Genomic DNA, 27,032 nt, shown 5'->3' with positions numbered 1-27,032 from the left:
GTTGTTACTTATTCTTCTCTTTTGCTTACAAATTTAAAAAACCCAAATAATTTGTACACATATTAAAAAAATTCAGATAGGATAGAAAGTAATCACTGAAAAACATAAAGTGAAAATTAATCCCCCATCCCTAGTCTCCTAGGTTATCATTCCAGGATCAGTCACTGTTACCACTTTGTTTTGCATCATATAGTTATGATGTATATGAGTAATTATATGAATGATGTATATGAATCGTTATATGTACACATATAATTGTGTATATATACAAACCTTTAAAATTAAAACATAGAATGTGGCATAATACACACAGTACTTTGGACTTTATGAAGTTAGTTTCAAACTGTTATACTGGAGATTGTTAAATAGGCATACTTACAAGTTCCCCCCTTCCCACTGTTTTAAAAGTCCCATAGTATTCCATTGTGTGGATCTATCATAACTTTTTTTTTTTTAAAGACACCAATTGTACTTGAACATTTGTTATTATTATTATTTTTTTATTAATTTATTTATTTTTGGCTGTGTTGAGTCTTCGTTTCTGTGAGAGGGCTTTCTCTAGTTGTGGCAAGTGGGGGCCACTCTTCATCGCGGTGCGCTGGCCTCTCACTATCGCGGCCTCTCTTGTTGCGGAGCACAGGCTCCAGACGCGCAGGCTCAGTAGTTGTGGCTCACGGGCCCAGTTGCTCCACGGCATGTGGGATCTTCCCAGACCAGGGCTCGAACCCGTGTCCCCTGCATTGGCAGGCAGATTCTCAACCACTGCTGCGCCACCAGGGAAGCCCTCTCATAACTTTTATCCAAACTATTTTAATGGACCTTTAGGTTGTTTTCAGTTTTCTGCTTCTATAAATAAAGCTCCTTGATTACTTTGGGGGCACTCTTGTGATAGCATTTATAGAATAAATTCCAGAAGTAGAGTTGTATAGTTGAAGTTATGTCATTTAAAACTTTGATGGATGTTCCAAAAAAGTTTGTGCAATTTACACTTCCACCCACAGGACATGACAGCCTATTTTCCCACTCACTTGCCAACAATGTATTAGAAAATGTTTCCATATTTGCTAACTAATATCCTTGTCTTTAAAAAATGTTTGCAAATGGATCTTGTCATAAATTCTTTTCAGCTCTCCTCGCAACTTCCCTATTTTTTCAAGGTACAGAACTTAAGTTTATGGGGCTGTAAGGCAATTCCTTCTTCCCTTTAAACAGGCATAGGGTTTTGTTTAATCGCTCAGGCTTCCCTGCTCCTCCATTTATTACCAATCGTTACTTTAACTTATTCTTTTAGGATCCTGGGGTGCAAGCCATCAGTGCCGGAGGCTTTCAAGGTGTTGAGTCAATAAGAAATGGCAGCAAACATTTCTTGTTAGTGAGGGAGAGAATAAAAGGCATGTCACTCAGGGTTTCTGGGTGCAACTTTGGTTCAATTATCTTCAGATGTTTAAAATCAAGGCTGTTTCCAGACCATTTCAAAGAACAGCAGGGCAACCTGCTGAGAACTGTGTGAAATGAACACCCTGTTACAACTAATTAGTGTTACTGTTTTCCTTGCAGTTGGGGGTGAGAGGAAATACATGAAGGGTGTTTATCCCTTCCTGTAGTAGAAAGACTTGGAACCACTGCAAAAGCCTGGAGGGGGACCCAGAGTATGCTTCCTACATGACTATTCCCACCTTCCTCCAAAGAATGGCTGTGAGTCGTCATGATCCATGCTGCTTGTTCAGTCCCAGTGCTTCTGCCTTCTCTGACCCATGCACAAGCTCTTCAGGTTGTTTTTACAAGAGACCTAAGACAAATGGTGCATTCAATTAAATTCAACAACTATTTATTGAACACTTACAGCATGTAGGTGAGTGAGGAACAGTCTCTGCCCTAAGGACTTTAAAATCTAGACAAAAAGGATAAATGAGTAGGTTATTTAGAGCCCCTGCAAGATTTTGAGGATAGCGGTTATCAGTTTCAGGTGGGTTTGAATTGTGAGTGTTGTCCCTTACTGGCTCTGAAAACTTGACTGCTCAAGTTTTACTTGCTTGCTCAAGTCAAGCTTACTTAACGCCTCTTGACTTCAATTTCCTTATCTGTTTAGGGCTGTTATAAGATGTACATAAAGGCATTCCATAGTTAGTGATCAATTAATGTTAGCAGATGTTTTGTCATCAGGGCTATGCCTTAGGAAGAGCTGTGTGACAGTAGGAAATAAGATGATAAAGTGTGGAATGGGGAGAGGTAAGAATGGGGAGGTCAGAGTTTAGTCAGGATAGGTGAGGTCACATGACAGTGACGAGTAAGCCCCAAGTGATGCTCCTTTGCCCTAGCCGAGATGGCTGCCTTATCCCAGCTAGTGCCTTGGACACGTAGAGACGGCTCTACAACACAGCAGCACCCCCGCAGTTTCAGTAGAGGGAACGAGTCACACTTCAATCCTAGCAGTAGTTCATTCACTCGTTCACCAAGCATTAACCTAGGCAGATGGGCTACTAGGTGCTGGAAGGCAGAAAGATGGATACATACCGTCCCTGCTCCCAAGAGACAGACATGTAAACAGACAAACGTAATGCAGGGTGATGAGCTCTCCGACAGGCTATGTGCTGTGTACAGAGCACAGAGCAGGGATGCCTGACCTAGCCTGGGTTGGGAAGGAGCCAGGAAGCAATTTTTAGTTTCCTGGTTCCCACCAGGTTTCCCAGAAGCAGGGCCTGGATGAAGGAAGACCTTGCATGCATCCCCAGTCCCTGTGTGGTCACCCCTCTCCCGCTGAACCCACAGTCCAGTACCACGGCCACCCCCCTTCGTCTGTTCTCAGCCTCTCCTCCTCCTGCTTCCTGTGGGTCTCTGACTATGGCTGCCCAGTGTCCATGACAGCAGCAGTAACAAATCTTTCCTCCCTCACACCAAGAGGATGGGTTGGGCCAAGCCCAGGATGATTAAATTACACTTCAGCCACTTCTGTGTCGACCAGATCTTGGTTTCTGCCTTCCCTCCTCCCTTCCAAGCAATGAGTAGCAAAAATTTGGTATGACTGAGTCAGAGTGGCCACTTGTCCCTACTTCCTCACACCCGCTCAGCTTTGGAACACGAAGGCCTGATCTTGAGGGAAACTCAACCGGTTCACACACTAGCCTGCTTGGGAGGCTGTGTCATGTCCTATAAATTACAACCCTGTGCCTCCTGCCCTGACATGTATGCCTGCAGCCCTTCCTTTCAACCTCCAATCTGGCCTTCTGGTCACCCTACCTTGTTGTATAAACTTTGGTGCTTTGGGGGACCGGCTCCTTCTTCTGGGGTCCTGGGAAGCTGGCATCTGTAGACACCAATGCCTTGAGAAGGTTGGGCATTGAATCGGGCCACCAAGTCAGTTACCCCGAAGATGGGGGAGCTGGTGGCAAGGACGAAGTTGCCAGTGCAGTGAAGAGCTGCAGGTGTTCTCTGAGTCTGATTTGCATCACTGTTTCCATCCAGTTGCAAAAACACGCATCGGGCTTTTGAAACTAGAGCTTGCTGGTATGAATCAGATGAAACCTGAGCTGTGTGGAAGGTGGCAAGTTTTCCAGTGCAAGCCTAGCAAGTGTGCTTGGGTGGAAAGTCACGTCAGGCCCATAAACACGGCAAGCAGGAGAGGCTGCCAAAAGCAGAGGCAAAAATAGCTCAGGGGTCCCCATCTTGCCTCACTCAAACCCACCAGCTCCTGCCAGACATTCCTCTCCCTTGCTTTGCCGTCCTCTTTCTCTTCTTGGTTTTTCTTTCTCTTTTCAAGTTTTGATTTGCCTCAGGGTCTCTTCAGCTAGCCTACAGGACTATGGTTGTCTTGCCAGTCTCTGAGTTGCTGGGTCTTTTCTTGGTGTGCAGGAGGGATGCAGAGAATCTGGTCTTCCCCAAGGGCTTCCTCTCTGGGAAGCCATAGGAAACATGCCTCTCTGCTCAGCCAAAGGCAATATATTCCAGGTGTCTGAACAAGGAGGAGAAGTTGACTCCTAACTCAAGTTTTAATCAGAGTGTTTTTGGATGTGTTGAATTTATGGCAGATATTTATGCTTACTCTGGTTTGGAAGTCAGATTTCATCTCTTTCTCATTTGGTCTGTGGGTAGCTCTCTATTTGGTAGTAATGAATTAGGAGACTGAAGTAGGACTGGCACTGAAGAACAAATCTCTATATTTTGCTAGTGCTCAGAGCGTTAAGGTGATCTGGGGAGATGGGTAAAAGATAATAGTAATGAAACAGGTGCTGTAGCAGCGGTAACGCCAGGGAGGGCTCAGCACAGCTTGGCAGACTGTGCTCCACAGACTGGAGCCCCTGCAGTGCTGACAGGGGTCAGGTACTGGCAATAACCAGGACCATCATCTCTCAGGCACCAGCCCGAGACACCTCATACATTTCACATTCAGATACAGAAGCCTTGCTCACCTGGCAGACCACAGCTTTCTGCCTTCCAACAGGGAGAGATGATGGTCTCTTTCGCAGATGTCTATAAATACATACTCTTACTTGCCTGAAAGCTTTCTGGCATAGGGGCAGAGTGTATCCCTCACAGCCCAGCATTCAGAATTGGGAGGATTCAGTGAGGTAATTGGGAAGCACCTAGAACAGACCCTAGTGCAGATCAGGCACTTAAGGGTTTTTTAATTTTATTTTATTGAAGTATAGTTGATTTACAATGTTGTGTTAATTTCTGCTATACAGCAAAGTGACTCATTTATACATATATATATTCTTTTTCATGTTCTTTTCCATTATGGTTTATCACAGGATATTGAATATAGTTCCCTGTGCCTACAGTAGAACCTTATTATTTATCCATCCAATATGTAATAGTTTGCACCTGCTAATCTCAAACTTCCAATACTTCACTCCCCCACCCCACACCCCCTAGTCAACCACAAGTCTGTTCTCTATGTCCCTGAGTCTGTTTCTGTTTCGTAGATATGTTCATTTGTGTCGTATTTTAGATTCCACATGTAAGTGTTATTATATGGTATTTGGCTTTCTCTAGGCACTTAATTGTTGACGTTCCTTCCTCTATTCCACCTCCCTTTTCTGCTTTCTTCCTACCTTCTCCCTCAAGGAAAGTTACCAGAACTTGCATTTAATTTCCCATTATATGTATACACATAATGGAAGATGTTATACTCTTTGACGATTGGTAACGCTTCTTTTCTCTGAGTTTGACTCTCTGTTAAATAGTATTTATAATACTGGAACACTAAACATGGTCTTCTACTGATCCTTTGCCATCTCACTTACTGTCCTAAACTCTGTCTTTGCCCTTCCTAGGGTGAGACATCTGTTTAATATTTTCCTTGTTTGGAACTATGTCACTGGAAAACAGAAGAGGCAGGGCTGGCCAAGTGGAGTTGTTAGGGAATTGATGAGCACCTCAACATTGCCTAAGAAGGCAAGATATTGGTAAAATATGGGCTGGAACCATGGGTATTTACTACTTTGCTGTGGGAGGGTGGGCTGGTGACGATATGTGAGGATATTGTGGGAGCAGAGTCAAGTCCTAGACTGTGTTTCCTATGGTGGGGCTAGGACTAGGGAGAGAAAAAGCTTACTACACTAATCAAGATAATACTTTAGTGCAATATTTAAAAAATCAAAGTTAAGGTGAAAAAAATCCATAGTGAACTAAATGTCAAAATATTAGAGTGATATTGGAGCCTGAGGCAAGAGGAAACTTTGGTAGTACTGATCTTATTTGCATTAGTTTGCTTGGGCTGCTATAACCAAATATCATAGACTGGGTGGTTAAACCAGGGGTCCCCAAACCCCAGGCTGCAGACCAGTACTGATCCACTGCCTGTTAAGAACCAGGCCCCACAGCAGGAGGTGAGTGGCGGGCGAGTGAGCAAAGCTTCATCTGCCGCTCCCCATCACTCACATTACTGCCTGAACCACCACCACCACCCCACCACCCCCGCCCCGTCCATGGAAAAATTCTCTTCCACAAAACTGGTGCCAAAAGGTTGGGGACCGCTGGCTTAAATGACAGAAATTTACTTCTTACAGTTCTGGAGGCTGAGAAGTGCCAGATCAAGGTCCAGCAGAGTTGGTTTCTGGTGAGAGCTCTTTTCCTGGCTTACAGATGACTGCCTTCTCACTGTGTTTTCACGTGGAAGAGAGAGAGAGAGAGAGAGAGAGAGCGGTCTAGTGTCTCTTCTTATAAGGGCACTAATCCCATTATGAGGGCCCCATTCTCATGACCTCATATAACACTAATTACCTCCCAAAGACCTCATTTTCAAATACCATCACATTGGGGTTAGAGCTTTAACATATGAATTTTGGCAGGGACACAAACATTCAGTTCATACCACTGTCTCTATTTAATATTTTGATATTTTGTTCATTCCCTGGTTGTCCAGTGGTTAAGACTTCGCCTTCCAATGCACGGGGTGCGGGTTCAATCCCTGGTTGGAGAGCTAAGATCCCATGTGCCTTGTGGCCAAAAAACCAAAACATAAAAGATGTATGTTACAATATTGTAACAAATTCAATAAAGACTTTAAAAATGGTCCACATCAAAAAAAAAATTGCGCAACTCTATGCCAATAAAATGGACAACCTGGAAGAAATGGACAGATTCTTAGAAATGCACAAACTGCCGAGACTGAACCAGGAAGAAATAGAAAATATGAACAGACCAATCACAAGCACTGAAATTGAAACTGTGATTAAAAACCTTCCAACAAACAAAAGCCCAGGACCAGATGGCTTCACAGGTGAATTCTATCAAACATTTAGAGAAGAGCTAACACCTATCCTTCTCAAACTCTTCCAAAATATTGCAGAGGGAGGAACACTCCCAAACTCATTCTACGAGGCTACCATCACCCTGATACCAAAACCAGACAAAGATGTCACAAAGAAAGAAAACTACAGGCCAATATCACTGATGAACATAGATGCAAAAATCCTCAACAAAATACTAGCAAACAGAATCCAACAGCACATTAAAAGGATCATACACCATGATCAAGTGGGGTTTATCCCAGGAATGTAAGGATTCTTTAATATATGCAAATCAATCAATGTGATACACCATATTAACAAATTGAAGGAGAAAAACCATATGATCATCTCAATAGATGCAGAGAAAGCTTTTGACAAAATTCAACACCCATTTATGATAAAAGCCCTGCAGAAAGTAGGCATAGAGGGAACTTTCCTCAACATAATAAAGGCCATATATGACAAACCCACAGCCAACATTGTCCTCAATGGTGAAAAACTGAAACCATTTCCACTAAGATCAGGAACAAGACAAGGTTGCCCACTCTCACCACTATTATTCAACATAGTTTTGGAAGTGTTAGCCACAGCAATCAGAGAAGACAAAGAAATAAAAGGAATCCAAATTGGAAAAGAAGAAGTAAAGCTGTCACTGTTTGCAGATGACATGATACTATACATAGAGAATCCTAAAGATGCTACCAGAAAACTCCTAGAGCTAATCAATGAATTTGGTAAAGTAGCAGGATACAAAATTAATGCACAGAAATCTCTTGCATTTCTATACACTAATGACGAAAAATCTGAAAGTGAAATTAAGAAAACACTCCCGTTTACCATTGCAACAAAAAGAATAAAATATCTAGGAATAAACCTACCTAAGGAGACAAAAGACCTGTATGCAGAAAATTATAAGACACTGATGAAAGAAATTAAAGATGATACAAATAGATGGAGAGATATACCATGTTCCTGGATTGGAAGAATCAACATTGTGAAAATGACTCTACTACCCAAAGCAATCTACAGATTCAATGCAATCCCTATCAAACTACCACTGGCATTTTTCACAGAACTAGAACAAAAAATTTCACAATTTGTATGGAAACACAAAAGACCCAGAATAGCCACAGCAATCTTGAGAACGAAAAATGGAGCTGGGGGAATCAGGCTCCCTGACTTCAGACTATATTACAAAGCTTCAGTAATCAAGACAGTTTGGTACTGGCACAAAAACAGAAATATAGATCAATGGAACAGGATAGAAAGCCCAGAGATAAACCCACACACATATGGTCACCTTATCTTTGATAAAGGAGGCAAGCATATACAGTGGAGAAAAGACAGCCTCTTCAATAAGTGGTGCTGGGAAAATTGGACAGGTACATGTAAAAGTATGAAATTAGAACACTCCCTGACACCATGCACAAAAATAAACTCAAAATGGATTAAAGACCTAAGTGTAAGGCCAGACACTATCAAACTCTTAGAGGAAAACATAGGCAGAACACTCTATGACATACATCACAGCAAGATTCTTTTTGACCCAGCTCCCAGAGAAATGGAAATAAGAACACCAATAAACAAATGGGACCTAATGAAACTTAAAAGCTTTTGCACAGCAAAGGAAACCATAAACAAGACCAAAAGACAACCATCAGAATGGGAGAAAATATTTGCAAATGAAGCAACTGACAAAGGATTAATCTCCAAGATTTACAAGCAGCTCATGCAGCTCAATAACAAAAAAACGAACAACCCAATCCAAAAATGGGCAGAAGACCTAAATAGACATTTCTCCAAAGAAGATATACAGATGGCCTACAGACACATGAAAGAATGCTCAACATCATTAATCATTAGAGAAATGCAAATCAAAACTACAATGAGATATCATCTCACACCGGTCAGAATGGCCATCATCAAAAAATCTAGAAACAATAAATGCTGGAGAGGGTGTGGAGGAAAGGGAACACTCTTGCACTGTTGGTGGGAATGTAAATTGATACAGCCACTATGGAGAACAGTATGGAGGTTCCTTAAAAAACTACAAATAGAACTACCATACGACCCAGCAATCCCAATACTGGGCATATACCCTGAGAAAACCATAGGTCAAAAAGAGTCATGTACCAAAATGTTCATTGCAGCTCTATTTACAATAGCCAGGACATGGAAGCAACCTAAATGTCCATCGACAGATGAATGGATAAAGAAGATGTGGCACATATATACAATGGAATATTACTCAGCCATAAAAAGAAATGAAATGGAGGTATTTGTAATGAGGTGGATGGAGTTAGAGTCTGTCACACAGAGTGAAGTAAGTCAGAAAGAGAAAAACAAATACAGTATGCTAACACATATATACGGAATCTAAGGGAAAAAAAAAAAATAAAGGCCATGAAGAACCTAGTGGCAAGACGGGAATAAAGACACAGACCTACTAGAGAATGGACTTGAGGATGTGGGGAGGGGGTGGGGTGAGATGTGACAGGGTAAGAGAGTGTCATGGACATATATACACTACCAAATGTACAATAGATAACTAGTGGGAAGCAGCCGCATAGCACAGGGAGATCAGCTCGGTGCTTTGTGACCACCTAGAGGGGTGGGATGGGGAGGGTGGGAGGGAGGGAGATGCAAGAGGGAAGAGAAATGGGAACATATTGTATATGTATAACTGATTCACTTTGTTATAAAGCAGAAGCTAACACACCATTGTAAGGCAATTATACTTCAATAAAGATGTTTAAAAAAAATTGCATTAAAATATCGTTTATCTTGATTGCTGAATTTTTTGGTGCTTCCTTAAAATTTGCAATACTGGCCCTGCCTTAGGGAAACCCTTACTCTTGGTTCTGGGGTGGGGGCATTGGGCCAAGGCATCACCCTGAGCCAAAGGGATAGGGTCTGACCACTCATTGGATTGTCCAACGCTGACCAAATTCTTCATTTCCTGTTTCTTCCTTGATTATTGTCAAGTGTATGGTTGCATTTTCAACATTTAATTATTTTCATTGTTTCACAGTACTTTGCTTTTCATCCAACACTGCAATTAGTTAAATATAGTGTTCCATAATCAAGTCTAATTTTTACATTTCTCCTATAAATGGAGGTAGGCGGGAACCAGAGAACCCATTCTGAATGTTCAGCTTTGTTAGGCAAACTTTTGTGGTGACTTCTGCATTTTTGGTGTGTCAGCAGATTTAATCTAATTTTAAAGACTACAAATGTCTCTTCAGATCTGACATTATGGTGACTTTTTTCAAAAAATTTTTGAAATTTTCCTAAAATTAAGCATTTTTTAAACTTTTCATTTTGATATAATATTAAATTTACAGAAAAGTTATAGGAACTGTGCAAGGAACTTCTGTCTGTATACTTTTTATTCAGTTTCACTGATTGTATATTTTTTTCATTTTCTTCTGTCTGTGTGTGTATACGTACACACACATTTATATAATTGTTTTCTGAACCATTTGTTAATAAATTGGAGACCTCGTTCACTGATACAATCTGTTATATAATCAAGTCTTTTAATTTTTGTTATTTGTCCTAATGTTCATTACAGATATTCTTTTTTGCCAACTCAAGATCTAATCCAAGATCATGCATTGCATTTGACTGTCCAATTCCTTTAATCTCATTTAATCTGCAACACAGTTCCTCAGCCTTTCTCTATCTGTCTTGACCTTGTTATTTTTTGAAATGCACAGGCCAGTTATTTTATAGGCCAGCTATTTTGGGCTTGTCTGATGTTTCCTCATGTTTAGATTCAGGTTATACATTTTTTGGCAGGAACACCACCGAAGTGTGTCCTCAGTACACCATATCAAGAGCACATGATATTGGTTTCTTCCGATTTTAGTGATGTTAAATTTTTTTTTTTAAGAAGACATCACCTAGCTGCATTTCCCCCCAGTCTTTTTGTGACCAGTATTATTAAGATATAATCAATATATAACATTGTGTAAGTTTAAGGTGTACAATCTGATGATTTGATATATGCATTTAATGTGAAATGATTACCACAATAAGTCCATCTTGGTGATGTTAACTTTGATCACTTGGTTAAGATGGTGTCAACCATTTCTCTCCACTGTAAAGTTAGTTTGTTCTACTTTGAAATCAATAAATAATTTATGGAGAGATATTTTGAGACTATGTATCTTGTTCCTAATCAAACTTTCACCCACTTGTTTTAGCATACATTGATGATTTTGTTCCATTTTACTTCGTTCAAAATATTTTAAAATTTCTCTTGATATTTCTTCTTTGACCTATGCATTATTTATAAGTGTGTTGCTTAATCTCCAAGTATTTTGGGATTTTCCAGCTATCATTCTGTTATTGATTTCTAGTTTAATTCCACTGTGGTCTGAAAGCAGACATTGTATTATTTCTGTTCTTTTAAACTCATCAAGGTGTGTTTTATGGCCCAGAATGTGGTCTATCTTGGTGACTGTTCCATGTGAACTTGAGAAAAATGTGTATTCTGCTGTTGTTAGATGAAGTAGTCTATAGATGTCAATTATATCAAGTTGATTGATGGTGTTGTTGAGTTCAACTATGTCCTTACTGACTTTTCTACCTGCTGGATCTGTCTGTTTCTGACAGAGTGGTATTTGAAGTCTCCAACCATAATAGTAGATTCATCTATTTCTCCTTGTAGTTCTGTCAGTTTTTGCCTCATGTAGTTTGATGCTCTGTTGTTAGGCACATGCACATGAAATAGTGTTATGATTTCTTGGAGTATTGACCCCTTTATTATTATGTAATTACCCTCTTTATCGCTGATAATTTTCCTGCTCTGAAATCTGCTGTGTTTGAACTTAATAGCTACTTCTGCTTTCTTTTGACTTTTCTGCCTTTTGTGGTTTTAATTGAGCATTTTATATGATTCCACTTTCTCTCTTTTCTTAGAATATCAATTATACTTTTTTTTTTTTTTACTTTTTTTAGTGGTTGCTCTAGAGTTTGTAATATACATTTACAACTAATCCAAGTGTATTTTCATGGGTAGTGTGAGTAATAATTTCTTTCTTTTTTTTTTTTTTAAATTTGACCACAGTGTGTGGCATGCGGGATCTTAGTTCCCCAGCCAGGGATTGAACCTGGGCCCCTGCAGTGAAAGCGCCGAGTCCTAACCACTGGACCACCAGGGAATTCCCTGATAATTTCCTATAATAACCAAATATTCCTAATTCTTCTCTTCCATTCTTTGTTTTTAAATTGAAGTACAGTTGATTTACAATGTCATGTTAGTTTCAGGTGTACAGCACAGTGATTCATATATATATATGTATGAATATATATATATGAACATATATATATGAATATATATGTTCATATATATGAACATATATGAATATATATATGAATATATATATTCTTTTTCAGATTCTTTTCCCATATAGGTTATTCCTTCCCATTCTTGAATCATTGCTGTCATTCATTTCACTTATACATAAGTATATTATTTGTATGTCTGCATATATGTATATACACATAAGCATACATAAATAAGCATATACATGTAAATATATATATACACACATAAGCATTATTCTGTTATATCAATTAATAAGAAAAATAAAAGTTTTTATTTTACCTTCACTTATTCTTTGATGCTCTTCCTATCTTTATGTAAATTCGAGTTTCTGACCTGTATCATTTTTCTTCTCTATGAAGAACTTTTTTCAACATTTCTTACAAGGCAGGTCTACTGGCAGTAAGTTCCCTCAACTTTTATCTGAGAAAGTCTTTATCTTTCCTTCACTTTTGAAGGAGAATTTTGGACAGTTCAAACTTCTAGGTTGGTTGTTTTTTTCTCTCAACTCTTTAAATATTTCACTCCACTCTCCACTTGCTTGCATGGTTTCTGAGGAAAGGTCAGAAGTAATTCTTATTTTTGTTCTTCTATAGGTAATGTGTTTTATCCCCTCTGGCTTCTTTCAAGATTTTTTTCTTTATCTTTGATTTTTTGAAGTTGGAATATGATGTGCCCAGGTATAGTTTTTTGTTTGTTTGTTTGTTCTTTTATTTATCTTCTTTGGTGTTCTCTCAGCTTCCTGGATCTGTAGCTTGGTGTCTGACATTAATTTGGGGAAATTCTCAGTTATTATTGCTTCATATATTGCTTCCATTCCTATCACCCTTTTTGGTTTTTTTTTTGGTATTTTCATTATGTGTATGTTACACCTTTCATAGTTGTCCCACAGTTCTTGGTTATTCTGTTCTGGTTTTTTTCAGTCTTTTTCTCTTTAACTTTTAGTTTTGGAAGTTACTATTTTTATATCTCCAATCTCAGAGATTCTTTCCCCAGCCTTCTCCAGTATACCAATGAGCTCATTACAACCATTTTCCATTTTTGTTATAATATTTTTAATCTGTAGCATTTCTTTTTGACTCTTTCTTAGAATTTCCATCTCTCTGTTTACATTATCCATCTATTATTGCATGTTGTCTACTTTTTTCCATTGCTAATCATAGTTGTTTTAAATTCCATTAGTAACCATAGTTGTTTTAAATTCCTGGTCTGATAATTCCAACATCCCTGCCATCTGACTCTGATTCTGCTGCTGTTCAGTCTCTTCAAACTGTATTTTTTGCCTTGTAATTTTTGGTTGAAATCTGGACATGTTGTACTGTGTGAAAGGAACTGTAGTAAATAGGCTTTTAGTGGTGTGGTGGTAAGGTGTGGGAGATAAAGTGTTCTATAGTTCTATAATTAGTGCACAGGTGAGCCTGTGTCCTGGACTGTAAACTTCACCAGTGATTCTCAGTTTCCTCCTTCCTTCCCCTTGAGTGGTACAGGATGGATAGAGGGGTGCTGAAGTTGGGTAATTTCCTTCCCCCAGGTATGTTATGCTCTGGCAAATAGTTTCTTAGGGGAGGCCTTGTTGAGAAGAGAATGCTCTGGTGTATTTCTAAAATGGTTCCCTTTTCCTTCTCCATGATGGAAGTATGAAGGGATTTTTCTCTGATATTCACTAAAAAGAGCTCCTAGAGGTAAAACTCACAAAAGTGTGGGATTCCCCCTATAACTGGGTCTCCCTGGAGTTGCCTCCAGCAATTGGTCAATTACAGTTTAGGTTTTCCTACCCTGGCACCAGTTCCTGCAGAGGTTTGTGCTCATGGGTTTCTGCTACAGTAAGTTGTGATTCTAAGTATCCCCCTCTCTGTCTCTTTGATTTGGGGGAGGGACTTGCCTCGTGACCTCATTTCTCTGACATATCTAAGAAGAGTAGTTGATTTTTCAGTTTGTTCAGGTTTTTACCTGTTGTTAAAGTGGAGTGATGACTTCTAAGCTCCTTACATGCTGGCATGGGAACTGGAAGTCTATTGATAATGACGTTTTTGTCTCCATCATTCCTTCTATATTTATTAGTTGACCTTTTACTCTAAGGAAGAGCTTTTCTTTTATATTAGTTAGTTGGTTAATTAATTAATTAACTTTATTTAAATGAACTTCTGGGCTCTTTAGTTCCTATTTTATTTAATGGTTATAATCTGTTATTATTATTCATTTTGATACTCCAATCACTCCTGACCTGGCCAGAGGAAGTCCCTTCCAATTAGCTCCTGTGTGCTTTGACATGTTCGCAGTATTCTTTGAGCACTTTCTTACTTTCTGCTGAAACAAGATGTTCTGGGCTTGACTTGTATGTTTTCTGCCCAAGCCCTAGAATAATATGATTGAATTTTAGTTCATTAACTATTTTCCTTTTTGAAGAGGTTATTCTAATTGAGGAGGGAGTTTTGATTCCATGTGGAAAGTCAACTTGATGTTATTTGTTGTGTTCACTGTGCTATGTAGCATATTCTTTATGTGACGTCATCAGTATTTCCTGTGAAAAGGTGTCATCAGTTAGTCTTCTTTGACTCTGCTTTGGTTCAACATTTCAAGCCTGGGTGTGATTCACACAGGTGCATTGATGTATAATTTTTGTTTAGGTAATTGATTTATTTGAGAACTGCAATAAACCCCTCAGTTAACTAATATGCTTTTGTCTAGGGGTGGTTGGTTCTTTGCTAGTCCTTATAGATTCTGTAGTGCATAAAACATGGTTCCTCCTCCCAAGAAGTTTATATTCTTAAAGGGAAGACAAGAAGAGCATATACTAAGCCATGGTCAGTACTGCATTAAGGTATATAAATCATCACTGTGTTATACGGGTACCAACAGTAAGTCTGTACCAATTCTGAGGAGGAGGTTATGGATGAGGATGGAGAAGACAGACAAGATTCTACAACTCATAGCCATCAGGACAGGAGGTCTTTACAGACCTAGGATGGACTCTGCACATTTACCTTGCTTGGAAAGATGAGCTCTTTTATAGGTGACCTTTTGCACAGGGGTTATAAATCTCAATAGGACATACATAGGGAAGAGTGGGCTGCTGTCACTAAGCCTTGGGTCTCACTAAATTTCCATACACAAGCATTCCTTGGAGCCTAGAACAGGATCATGGAGTTGAAGCAGGAGAGCATGACCTATGTGATTCTCTGCCTTTTTTTCACTCCATGATTGTCCTAGAGCAGGAAGCTCTTCCTTTCTGTGAACTTGTTCTGTGAGCTGTGTTTCCAGACCCTCACAGAAAGAATATTACCTAGCAGAAAAGCATGACAGGGTTTTTTTTCTGACCCAACAATTTTATATTTCTATACTGTCTACACTCTGGTTGTAAATGCTTTGGGGGCAGGGCCCTGCATTATACTTTTTGGCATCCCCCATTGCCTATGCCCCCATTGCATGAATTATTCATTGATTGATTGGTTTTCTGAAAAACCCTGACTGCTTTGGGATATGTGTGATAGGAGACAGAATGATGAAATTTGTTGACTCTTGTAAATATAAAGCCTTTGCTGTGTTAGCTTAACATTGTGGCCCTGGAGTGGCTCTAAATTTTCCCTTGCAGAAGCAAAATCACTATAGCAGTTCCAGACCTCACTTTTCCTAACGAAAAAATATATGTATGTATATACGTGTATATATATATATATATACACACACACATACACATATATCTATATATAGATATATGTGTATATATATATTTTAATATACATACATATATATATTTTAACATATTCTTCCTTATTTAAAATGCAGATGGCCTTTTAAAAGAAGGAGGCTCCTATATACTGAAAAGTTTCTTTAAATAAAAATAAAACCATGGCCTAGATGATCTCCAGTGTTGAGCTATAGGCAAACTTAGAGCAAGAGAGGCCTTCCTGGCAACCCTAAAATGAACACTGTGTAGGTGACTTCTACATTGCCTGTGAAGATGGCTTCTGGAAAGATGGCTTACATTCTTCATACTCCCTTCTTGGGCCTTACTCTTGAGCCTGATGAAGCCTGAAGCTTGGTATCCTGTAATTCCTCCAACCCAGGAGGTACTTAGGATTCTTCCTTCTTACTGGTATGGGTAGGTCTGGCGGAACCTGAAGGCTGTGCTGAGTAAGAACCTATTAAATCATGCAGTGCTCCCAGCTAGGATGCCTGCGTATATCAATTGTGGAAACCAACAGTTGGATTAAGGAAATCCCCCAACTTGAAATGAATATCGGCTTGAGTTATTAAGCCCAGAAATATTTCCTGTCTTTGAGATTTGGTGATAGGCTCTGCTTGCCTTAAGTTAAAGGGTCAGATTTTCCTGTAAGCACTTGAGCTCTCTTGCTATTTCGGGTAGTCACCTCTCCACACACATATGCTTCATCAGGAGTCGGAGCAGAGTGAATTTTGTTGGTTGTGTCCTGTGCTGCATTAGGATCTCTTCCTTGGTCAAGTGAACGCTCTTGATGAGTTTGCCCCCTTCTGTGATCATGTTGTAGGGCTTTTGATTACACGTTATTGTATGTAATCCATCCCCATGTTAACAGACATTCTTCCAAGTGAGGACAAGACCTGGCCTGTGGTAGATGACGGCTCTCCCTTGGGATCTCCTGGGGACAGGCTGGTGCTTTTAGAACTGCTGTGTGCCTTGATCTTAATTTATCTGTTGTATTCAATATCATTGGAAGCCAGGGAAAGGCCAAATACCTGACCTTCGTTCCAGGGCTGTGTTATTGCACCCACTCCAAGCTTCCTTTGATCCTTGCTTTGGCAAGCCAAGTAGGGGAACTCCTTAGCTTTCCTTGGTCCCCCAAAATTCATCTGACTTTGAGAATTTGTGACATTTAGTCTTCAAATTACAGATTGACTTGATTGCTGGTTGGAGAAAAAAAAGCTTTGACAGTCTACTGGAAAGTAGCTGATCAGACTGATGCTTTTCCAAGCGTCCATGTGAAGATTAGTATTCCTCCCAGCCATCACCTGGCTGTCATGGGACAATTCTTGAGGAATAGGACATTGGGCTTTATTTGGTCTTCCCGGTTATGAGAACCTAGAAAGGTAGGCAAGGGCCACTATAGACAGCTTACAATATTCATGTTAAGTCCACTCCCACTCCAAATAAAGACAACTGCTTGGCCCAGTTAATTTTAGAGTGTTTATTTAGAATAAATTCAGATCTGCTGAAATAATGTCTACCTTTGTATGGGGCAAGAAAATATTCACCAAAATTCATTAAAATTTTTCATTTAGGAAAGAGGAGAATTGTTGACTTTCTTGAGTGTGAAGGTCAATAAACTTAAAAAGGAAGGGAGGAAGGGAGGGAGGGAGAGAGGAAGGGAGGGAGGAAAAGAAAACTGAAACAACCCTGTGTGTAAAACATTAGTGCTGGGTTAGGAAGACATTGGTTTCAGATAATTCCCATATGTGTAACATCATACATATTATAAGCACACGGCATTTCTCGTGTGTCATCCATTCCCATCTGAAATCTTCTGGTGTGAACTGTGAAATAATGAAACTGAATTTTAAAATGTGTTTTATAATTAGAATCAGTGGCTTTAATTCATTTTTTAAAATAAAATCCACTTTTAAAGAGTATAATCTCAGCTGTCCACAGGCCAGAACCCAGTCCTTTGTAATATGGAAAAAATGTCAGTATTGGGTCTATATTTTTTTTTAAATGAAATGCCCCCCTTTTCTCCAGCCTTCTTTTGTGGCTGCTTTCTCTATTTCATACTGCTCAGAGGCCTGAGCTGAGGGCAGATCTAAGTATGAGATGTACCGTTGCTTCAAGTGCTAACAGCCTTTTCCTGGTGGTTTCCTGCTCTTGGTTTTCTGAGACAGCAGAATTTCAAGTAGAAGAAGTACTCAATTTCTGTCTTTTGTGGGCTCTAGTGCAGGTTCTTAGCCAAGGAAAAAGTCCTTGTCAGCTTTCCGGGAGCCAAAGTCTAGCTGTGATTCTATTTGCTGAGCTTCTTAGGGCTAGTCCACTTGCGAAATTCAGCCATACTTCATGTGGGTGCCCAGTCTGGGCATTTGTGGGTGTTTAAGGCTATGTTAGGGCAGGCTTACCAGGAGACAGAGGGATTAAACACCTGGAACTGATGGTTGGCTCCAGGGTTGTAAAAGGTCTTATAAAAAGAGTGGGCCTAAGACTGTTGCCTCTCAGAGCCCTGGATGAGAGGGGAACTCGCACATAAAATAATTAAGAATTGAGTCTTGGTTTCAATCTGTGAAGGCATGGTTAGTTTTTGTTTTTGTTGGTCTGTTTTTTGTTTTTGTTTTTGTTTTGTTTTGAAGGCATGGTTGGTTTTAAGCATGGAATATCACTTAAAAAAATTGCACTCCTTGTTTAGACTTGTATCATCTTCCACCCCAGGCCTACGTTCCTGCCAGCTGAATGCATTGCTGGAGAGTCACATTCAGATTTCTAACACTGGCGGGGACAGGGCCTTCTCACACTTGCAGCAGCAGGGGCGGCACAGGGAAGAGAGAGGACCTTGTAGAGGCTGTAAGTCTGGAGAAGCAGCAAGGCCCATGTTGGGACAGGGGGCACTGACATCGGGCTGGTGACCTTTGGAGTATGTGGTACAGATTGGCAGGGGTGGGAGCAGGAAGCAATTTTGGCTGAGGTCAGTGGTGACCTTCAGTTTTCAGCACACGGGATCAGGGACAATGGGGTGTTGCAACAAAGGCCATGAGGCCGAGCAGAAAATGGCACCTGCGGTTGCAGCAGGTGAACTGTGATGACTGCCAAGGAGAAGCTCAAGAGCCATTTGGAGACCCTGCCAGCCAGAAGGGGAGGACCAGGGCCTGGGATTCCACAGATCTGCTGCCCCAGGCTCAGGGCCAATGACTGTTGTTACAGTTACCCCAAAACTGCTCTAGTGGCCCTTCTCCAGCTGGGAGAAGTAGGAGGACACAGGCTACTCCTATTCCTTAGCAGAGAGACGTCCTGCTTCTTATTCTGGGGAATTTCACATTAGCAGTTGCCTGTGTGTGGAACTCCGCAGAACTCAATGTGGGATTCTGCTAAGAACTTAGGATACCAAGCCAACTGGGGCCAGTATCTCCTACTGTTGGGAGAAGAACTTTTCCCTCGTTATTTTGTTATCCTCTGACGGCTGCAATTTGGACATTGTTAGTCTCTGGTTAAGGAGAACCTTTGCTGTCAAGGAAATTTATTCCAATGTTTTGTGACATTACTGATGAAATTTACTTCTAGTCATTTGTTTTCTGGAGTAATCTGCCCTTACTGCATATAGCTGGATGGCATCTGAATTAATGATTCTATCTGTTCTTAAACTTAAATTTAAATTTTAAATTTAAATTTTAAATTGTTGCATATCAAAATTTGTTGCATATCAAAATTGCTCGTGTGTGCTGCTTCCTGGGGTCATAAACAGCAGCACCTATTCAGAGTGCCACATGACATGCTCAGACTTCCTGTCTTCACTGCCTCATTTGGCAAAGAACCAAGGTCACATGCTGAGGTTGAGATTGACCCACCTGCTCCTCCAATGAGAAACATGAAGCACGTTGTGCTTTCATACCAGCAAGCTTTGAGAAACTGAAGCTGTCTTTTCTTATTTTTCTTGGTAATGCTGTTTGAGCTCTGTTTGGTGTTCTGATGAAAGCTTACCTTTGGTAGAATGGTGAGGGGTAGTCTCACAGTTATCAAGGTATAAATATTGGATATTCATTTACAAAAACAAAACAGTAACAGCAAAGCCACATCAGAGGTCACGCAGCTCAGGCTTCTCTGGAAGGCCTCAGCTCTGCCTTCTATTTGGAGTGTGCTCTGAGGGAAGGTGCTTATATATTTACTTCTGCTGCTATTGACAGATACTTCAGTGGTCCTCATTTAAACTATCTTTATGGCCAAAAATGAGACCACATCATGAGGGCTTCTGCCCCAAGGATGCGTGAAGAGAGAGGTCCTCTTTATGCCACTGGGTCTTGGCTCTGCATTAGCCAGCTTCATCCTGGGTCTTTCATCCTCAGCCCCTCATGTTCCCTCCCTGTGGAGAAAAGTCAGACATGGCCCTGCCCCGATGAAGCTTCAGACCTCAACAGAGCAATCTCTTCTCCACAAGCCACGTATGCACAGCCCCCAGGGCTGTGTGACTGTTACCGTAGAGGGATACTTTCTGTTTTTGTTCCATAAGAAGAGCCATCCTTTACAAATTTTTTGAAATCATGACACTTCTTTCTTCACCCTCCCTATTCACTCCTCCCAGCTGTGCCTTGTGGCCAGAATGTATTAAATCAAAGGTAAAGTATTTATTGTGTACTTATGCTAAGGGATGGTTTTTCAAGCAAGATATTAGGATATTATCTCCTATCTTTAAATTTTAAATGCAAATGTATTTCAAGGACCACAGAATGAACTATATGAAATTAGGACTATTTTAGAGAAATCTGGGTTGGATGATTGCAGCAACTATAGGACGTAGAAAAGAAGTTTAAGACCATTCTTACCTTGAGAGTGTTTGGAGATTTTGTGAAACTCATTCAGAGCTCTGGAAACAGCTTGAATTGTGGATCACAATTTCAAAGCATCCGTGTTCTTTCCATCTGCTCCCAGTTCTTTGGTTCTGATGACCTGGACCACCTTGAGTCACTGTGCTGACTGAGAGGCAGAACAGCTAGCAGCTGCTTCTGTTACCCTCAGACTCGAAAGCCTCAGCTAAGGGCCTCACTGTCAGATCCCTGCCAAGGCCTTTGGCTTTCTTGAATGACTTGATCACACGCTGATGTTTCAAGGCTGGGTGCTCCCCAGCTGGAGCCCTGAAAATGCTTGCGTGGCATCCCTAGAGAAGGAAACTAACTTGAAAGAAACTCCCACAAAGTAAATCACCAGGACCGGATGGTTTGCATCCAAGAGTTAGGGACGGAAATGAAGTGTGAAATAGCACAGATACTGATGAAGACATTAGTTCTCCATTAAAACCAAAACTGTGTCAGAGCAGAGGACGTTTACTAACATGATGACCTTGCTGGTAAAGGAGAAAGTTTAGTGGCCTATCTGCTGCCTCTGGAAAACCTGGTCCACTTGGAAAGAATGACACAAAATACGAACAATGATACAAGAGCCTTTATTCCCTTAAAGCAGATAAGAGGGACAGCATTGCAGTTCCTGCATGGCAGCATTTCAGTAGAAACCTTGGAAAGAATATGATAGTGAATATGTAACATGTGGGCTGCTATTCCCTACTCCTGTGCCCATGGCAGACACCACTAATCGATCTCTTCTTCTAAGCTTGGATTGGGCCTCATACTCCTCAATTTTGTGATATCCCATCAAATGACCAGAGTTGACATAGGTTAGTTAAAACTCATTTGTCCTCTTTGTCTAAGGGGATGTATTTTATCATGGACCATCTTGGCTCATCATTAAATTGTAAATAATGACAAGAAGGAAGTCTTTCACAAGTAGTTTAGTTTAGGAGCTGACACGAAACATGTCATCTTCTTTCTTCTAAAGACTAAGTTAGCAGAACACCTAACGCCAGAGATAAACAGTTTTGTGAGAACTGAATCCAGATGTGTAATCCTAACCCAAACCACAGTAGGATCTTTCTGGAGGGGAGGGAAGTCAGTTCCTCTGAACAAGGTGCTTTTAAGAAATGAGAATCAAGGCAGCATCCCTCATTAAGCATTTCCTTGCAGAGTTTAAAGAAGGTTGTAGACATTGTTGAGTCCTGCCACAACAGTGACTCTGTGGGGCAAAGAAGTGAGGCAGGCTTTGAGGGAAGAGCTACTCTGAGGCTTGGAGAGAAAAGAGACAGGAATGATGGACCCTGGAGAAGCTGAGTAACTTTATGGAAAACCTGAGGTTTCATTGGGACTGGCCTTCATTTCACACGAAGGGAGAAGAAGGCCAGCTTTGATGCAGGTCTGGGAATTCCGTGGGCCTATGGACAAGACATTTTGCCATTGGATTGAACAAAACCTCCTGTCACTGGTAATGATTAAAGCAGTATGGCTATAATAACTATCCTACAGCCTCGTGACCTCCATATAAAGGGGTATGTGATAGAGCTGATCTCCTGGAATGGAGTATAAATGATCATTTAAAGCAGGAATCTGCTTGCCTCACTAGAGGCTGGGCTATTTTGCTTGATCGGTGAAAAGATGCAACATACTTTGATTAACAGAGAATCAGACTATAGTAAGATGTACTTAGCATCTAACTGTACTGTGATTTCTCATTGATAATTCAGGATCTTGTCATATTGCGGGGTCATCACTTGGGAGATAAGCAGGTGCTATGGTTCAGAGGGCATGGCAGCAAGGATATGATGGGGTCCATGGGTCAGCAGACCTGGGTGCTCGTTCCCACTCTACCACTAGGCATCCTTTGACTTTGGTCACATCCAGCGGAATCATAGGTCATGGAATGAGATGCTGGGAGGTCATTTTGTCTACATCTTTGCCTCACAGGAGCTAGGGATTATCATCTACATTTTAAAGACAAGGCAGTAATTGCTCAGTAAGAGTACATTAAGGGTGCAACACGAGGGGAGGTGTAGATGAATGAGAGGAGGGAATCCAGGTCTTTTCATGTCACTGCTCTGCTTCTGAGTCTCAGTTTCCTATCTTTAACGGGCTCTATAAGATAAGTGAGGATTTAGCATGTGTTTAACGCACAGGAAGAAATCTCTGTGAATGAGATGATTGATTAAATGAGTGCTGATCACTCCATTTCTAAGTCACTTTGTAGTTTACAAAGTGCTTTCATCTGCATTATTTTATCCTGCTGAGGACTCACGGAGTTGGGTAAGCCGTAGGATTCCTTAACCACTTTCCACAGATGCTTCAACTGAGACTCAGCAGGGTTAAATGGCGTCCTCAAGGCCACATCAAGGTCAGAACCAGGACTCAAGCTCCTGCCTTCTGATTCTGAATCCAGAGTTTCTTTCAGCATAGAACAATAGATAAGGGACAGTTTACTCTATTTATCATTCACTTTAATGACAGCAGAGTCTTCAGCGTCACAACATGGTAAAAATAGACTGTGAGGGCAAGGAGTTTCTCGGTAGCAAACAAACTGAGCTCATCAAAATGTTCTCGCGGGCAGGCTTGGTTGCCGTGGCCTTTAGGAAAGCCTTGGCAGTCCTGCTGAGGACAGCGTCACCTACTCACCTCGTCCAGCTTTCCCTGAGGAGCTGCCTCTTGGCTCCAGGGCCAGACGCAGGTGCTGCCCTAAAGGACACAGGGCAGGGGTGGGGGATGTGGAGTGGGAGGAGGGTTTCTTCTGAGGTTTGGAGACCATGGATTGAGAGCACATCCCTGGTGTGGGGACTGAACCGTGTGTCCCGCAGCAGCAAGCTTGCTTGGTTTTGGCACACAGAAGGAGAAACAGCCTGGGGACCCCAGGATTCCTGCGCCACTGAGGTTTTTCTGAGGGGCAGGAGGAAGGACACTGAGAGAGTATGAAAGAATAAAAGTAGCCAGGCTAAAGGAAAAGCCCCATTTTCATTCACTTAAAGATAACTTCTAATCCCCCTACTTCCCAAAATGATGTGATATGAATTACAGTAAAAAAATTATACATGCATGTATATGTGGCTAAAATAAAGACAGATAGGAAATAAGGGCCCATACAGAGAAAGTTGGGGTGGTCCCATATGACCATTTAACAGTCCCAGAAAATGCAACCACTTTGTCTTCGTAAGGCAGACAAAGAATATATTTCTATTAGGATGCACCACTAGTATTCTGTGTCATATTCTTTTGAATATTTCTCCCATTGGAAATATCCAGCTAAGGGGAAATGCTTTACATTACAGCAGAAGAGAGCTTGGAAAATAAACAATTTTCCCACTTGAAGGAATCCTATTAAACCAGTGGTCCTTGTCCTTTTAAAGTCATAGATTCCTTTGAGAATTCCATGAATACCATACATCCTCTTCCCAGAAAAATGAAAGCTCCTACAAATTTAGCTTATAATTTTAGGTCACCTATAAACCCCCAAAACCCATCCATTGACTTCAGGTTAATAATCTCTTCATTTAAAAAATTAGAAATGTATCCCTAATTTCAGAAATGCTGTCATAATGTTTTTTAACACCTTTTATTCTTCTTACTGGTGCTACTTTGTAGAATAAGAAACAATGCTGATAGGTTTTGTGGGAGTTTTACACACTTAAAAAAAATCTCAGACTTCTATTTTTGTTTTAACATTTTCATATATATATATATATTTGTAACTGGAGCCATGTAGCAAGTATGGGGAAAAATTGTGCCTTGTTTCAACAATTTTGCTAATTTTTAGGTTGAAAGATGACAGGTGACTAGAACTTACCTTATGTTGAATTAAAATCAATATTTCTCTTAAAAAGTAAAAAAATTAAAAATTAGAAATTAACATTTTATGAAATAATTTTTCCTTTACAAACAGATTCACTGCATGCAATTGAGATGATTGTAATTAAAATGTAGGTCTATGGCCAGTGTCACACAAAATATTCTGATTTCTATGAAATTCCCTAGCCTATGACGTTTGTATTTTACATGTGTAATCATTGCACAATCACTTATAATTTTATCTGTCTTTTATTGGTTTCTTTTAAAGATGCTATATAGCGTGCATTCCATTGTAATTTATATCTGATAATGTGTAATATTTGGTATAATAAGGAAAATCTGCCTTCACTGTAAATCAATTTTGATTACATGTATAATATGGTATATAAAGTAATACTTTAATATCTACAACAGCCCACACACCATCAATAAGATCTCATCCTCCAAACTTGTGAATTCTTGGAAAAAATTACTTCCACATGTTCCTAAAACTACTTAAGATTTTTGACTGGTTGGTGGTCTATTGATTCTAAATATCTGACCTGTCAAAACGCCATCTTTAAACTTTAGTGATGCATAGATGCTTGGAATTAGCCAGGGCTGAATTTATTACAGAACAAAGGGAGGTGATGATTAACACACCCATTTGAGCAGTAGGGGGGAAAAATAATCCTTGAATGGATTAGATGCCCTGATCCTAAAACCACATTCTCTGAATGTTGGGTCCTTGCCCAGAAATGAAGAGAGGCCACAAACACTGATGCCTTTTAAATGACAGGGTATCTCCATGGGACTCTGGTCAGGGACACTGGGGCAGAGAGTTGAGGGTCAATTGGGAAAAAGCCTTTCTCTCTCCTGTGGTCTAGCAGAGTTGAGGACCCACACCCACTCTGTGTGTAGCAACCCTCAAAGCCCACCCGATTAGTGTTATTTAATTATCAGTCTTCCTGCCTGGCAGAGATTATGTTAAACTGTAAATAAATTAAATTTTATTTTGTTAACCACTAACCAGGGATCACTTATACATTTTTTTGGACTCCAGTAGGCTACTTTCAAGACCGGCATAGAGCCTGTCAAGAAGATAATGTGAATTATTATGCACTGTCCCTAGAAGCCAAGTCATAGGCTAGCTCTTTCTATTCACTGGCAGTATCTGCTAGATTCTGAGCACTCCTGGGACGTAATTCCAGGGAAATTTATCTTTGTAAGAGTAGTCTGTGAACAGAGCCCTAAACCCATTTTCTGACTGGTTTTCTCTTTTTCCTCTGCCATGTCTTACAAGCTTTATAAAAAGTATGTCTTTTTAAAAAAATAACATTGTATAATAATATTGATGGAGATCGACTCTCTAAGAGATTCCTCCAACAGATGGGTCCCCTCCCGAGGAGGAAACAGACCGTTAGGAAAGTCCTTCTGACCCCCATTCCCTGGGAGGAGGAGCCCTTGAATCACAGGCCCAGGTGCTCAGGAAATCTCCTGTCACTCTGAGATGGGCCAGGACATGGTGCCATGTCCAAAACTTCTAAATACAGTTCAGGCTGGGTCATCATGACAGATGCCGAACTGGCACCGCTATGAGGGCTGAAGTGGGAACTCTGACAGTGCTTAAATGCTGCGGCCCCTGGGCTTGAAGCCTTCATGGGCTGGGATTGGGAGAGGCAGTGCAGAGCCTCATGGGGAACAGGGTGGGAGCAACTTTGGCAAGGAAATCCTGCTGCCTCTGCGACACCACCACTCCTTCAGAAGGCAACCAACACCCAATAACATACCAGCTATTTTAGAAGCTGTCAGTTTCTGAACTGCTGGCACACTTGGAGGACACTGTTTCTGCAAAGGTCATTGGGACCCTTCAAGGTAGGTAGGCCTGGGGAGAAACAGAGGCATGCTATGGCCAAGGAATGAATGGAATTAAGTGACCTGGTCAAGATGGTTCGAGGAGTCAGGAATGGAGGTAGGAATATTGACTCCGGGATTCCCAAATCAGCTTTTACATAGAAGACAGTGTTAGGCTATGTTTTACCCTGCTCCACCCTCTTGGCTATCACCAAAAATCCCACCAGGTTAGGCTCCTTTGACAACTCACTCTCCTCTGGGGAGGGCTTTGGAGGCAAAAAAGAAGGCAGGAGAGACACCTGGCAGGTGGACTTTTCCTGGAGGAGTCTGGGAACTTGGGATGTGAGGGTAAGATTCTGAGGTTGGCAAGCATCTTAAGCAGGGGATGGTGAATTGTAAGTACACAGACACTGCTATGAATACAATTAATCCAGAGTGTTTGTTTCACTCTTAATGCTTGCCCCGTGCCCCCAAAGTAGATTCATTTCTGTTGTTAAAGCATTTTATTTTAGGGTTTCTGAAGGTGGAGTGGGTGGTGGATGATTCAAGCTTTGGGGTAAGAAAGACCTGGGTCCTTTTCTTCTCTCTGATGCTTCTGGGTGAGTGGCACTGGGCATGTTACCTTGACTAAGTCTCAGTCATCTCACCTATCAAATAGGTTATAATGCACAGCTCTCAGGTCTCACCTTGAGGCTCTTGGGAGACTCCCTTAGGCACTAGATCTTTTCTGTCTCCTCAATGTATATTTTCCTTAGCCTGAGCCAGAGGGTGAGATCTCTTGACAAGGTTGTCAATTTGGAGTCAGGGGACCCTGC

At 40.8% G+C, this 27,032-nt stretch overlaps 1 protein-coding gene across 2 annotated transcripts in view; it reads left to right on the top strand.

Moving 5' to 3' along the window:
- TBX15 (T-box transcription factor 15) overlaps positions 1 to 27,032 on the top strand; it is a 108,601-nt gene that overhangs the window by 22,695 nt on the left and 58,874 nt on the right. Inside the window, exon 1 of one of the 2 annotated variants that reach the window (XM_036831972.1) lies at positions 26,042 to 26,238. The exons of the other annotated variant lie outside the window; for it this stretch is intronic. The gene's annotated coding sequence lies outside the window, so the exon portion shown is untranslated. Of the gene's footprint in view, positions 1 to 26,041; positions 26,239 to 27,032 lie in introns of those variants that run through there. 2 annotated transcript variants of the gene reach the window in all.

The sequence above is a fragment of the Balaenoptera musculus genome, chromosome 1 (genome assembly GCF_009873245.2).
Source record: "Balaenoptera musculus isolate JJ_BM4_2016_0621 chromosome 1, mBalMus1.pri.v3, whole genome shotgun sequence".
Taxonomy (NCBI): Eukaryota; Metazoa; Chordata; class Mammalia; order Artiodactyla; family Balaenopteridae; genus Balaenoptera; species Balaenoptera musculus.
This window is presented reverse-complemented; position numbering and strand designations above follow the sequence as displayed.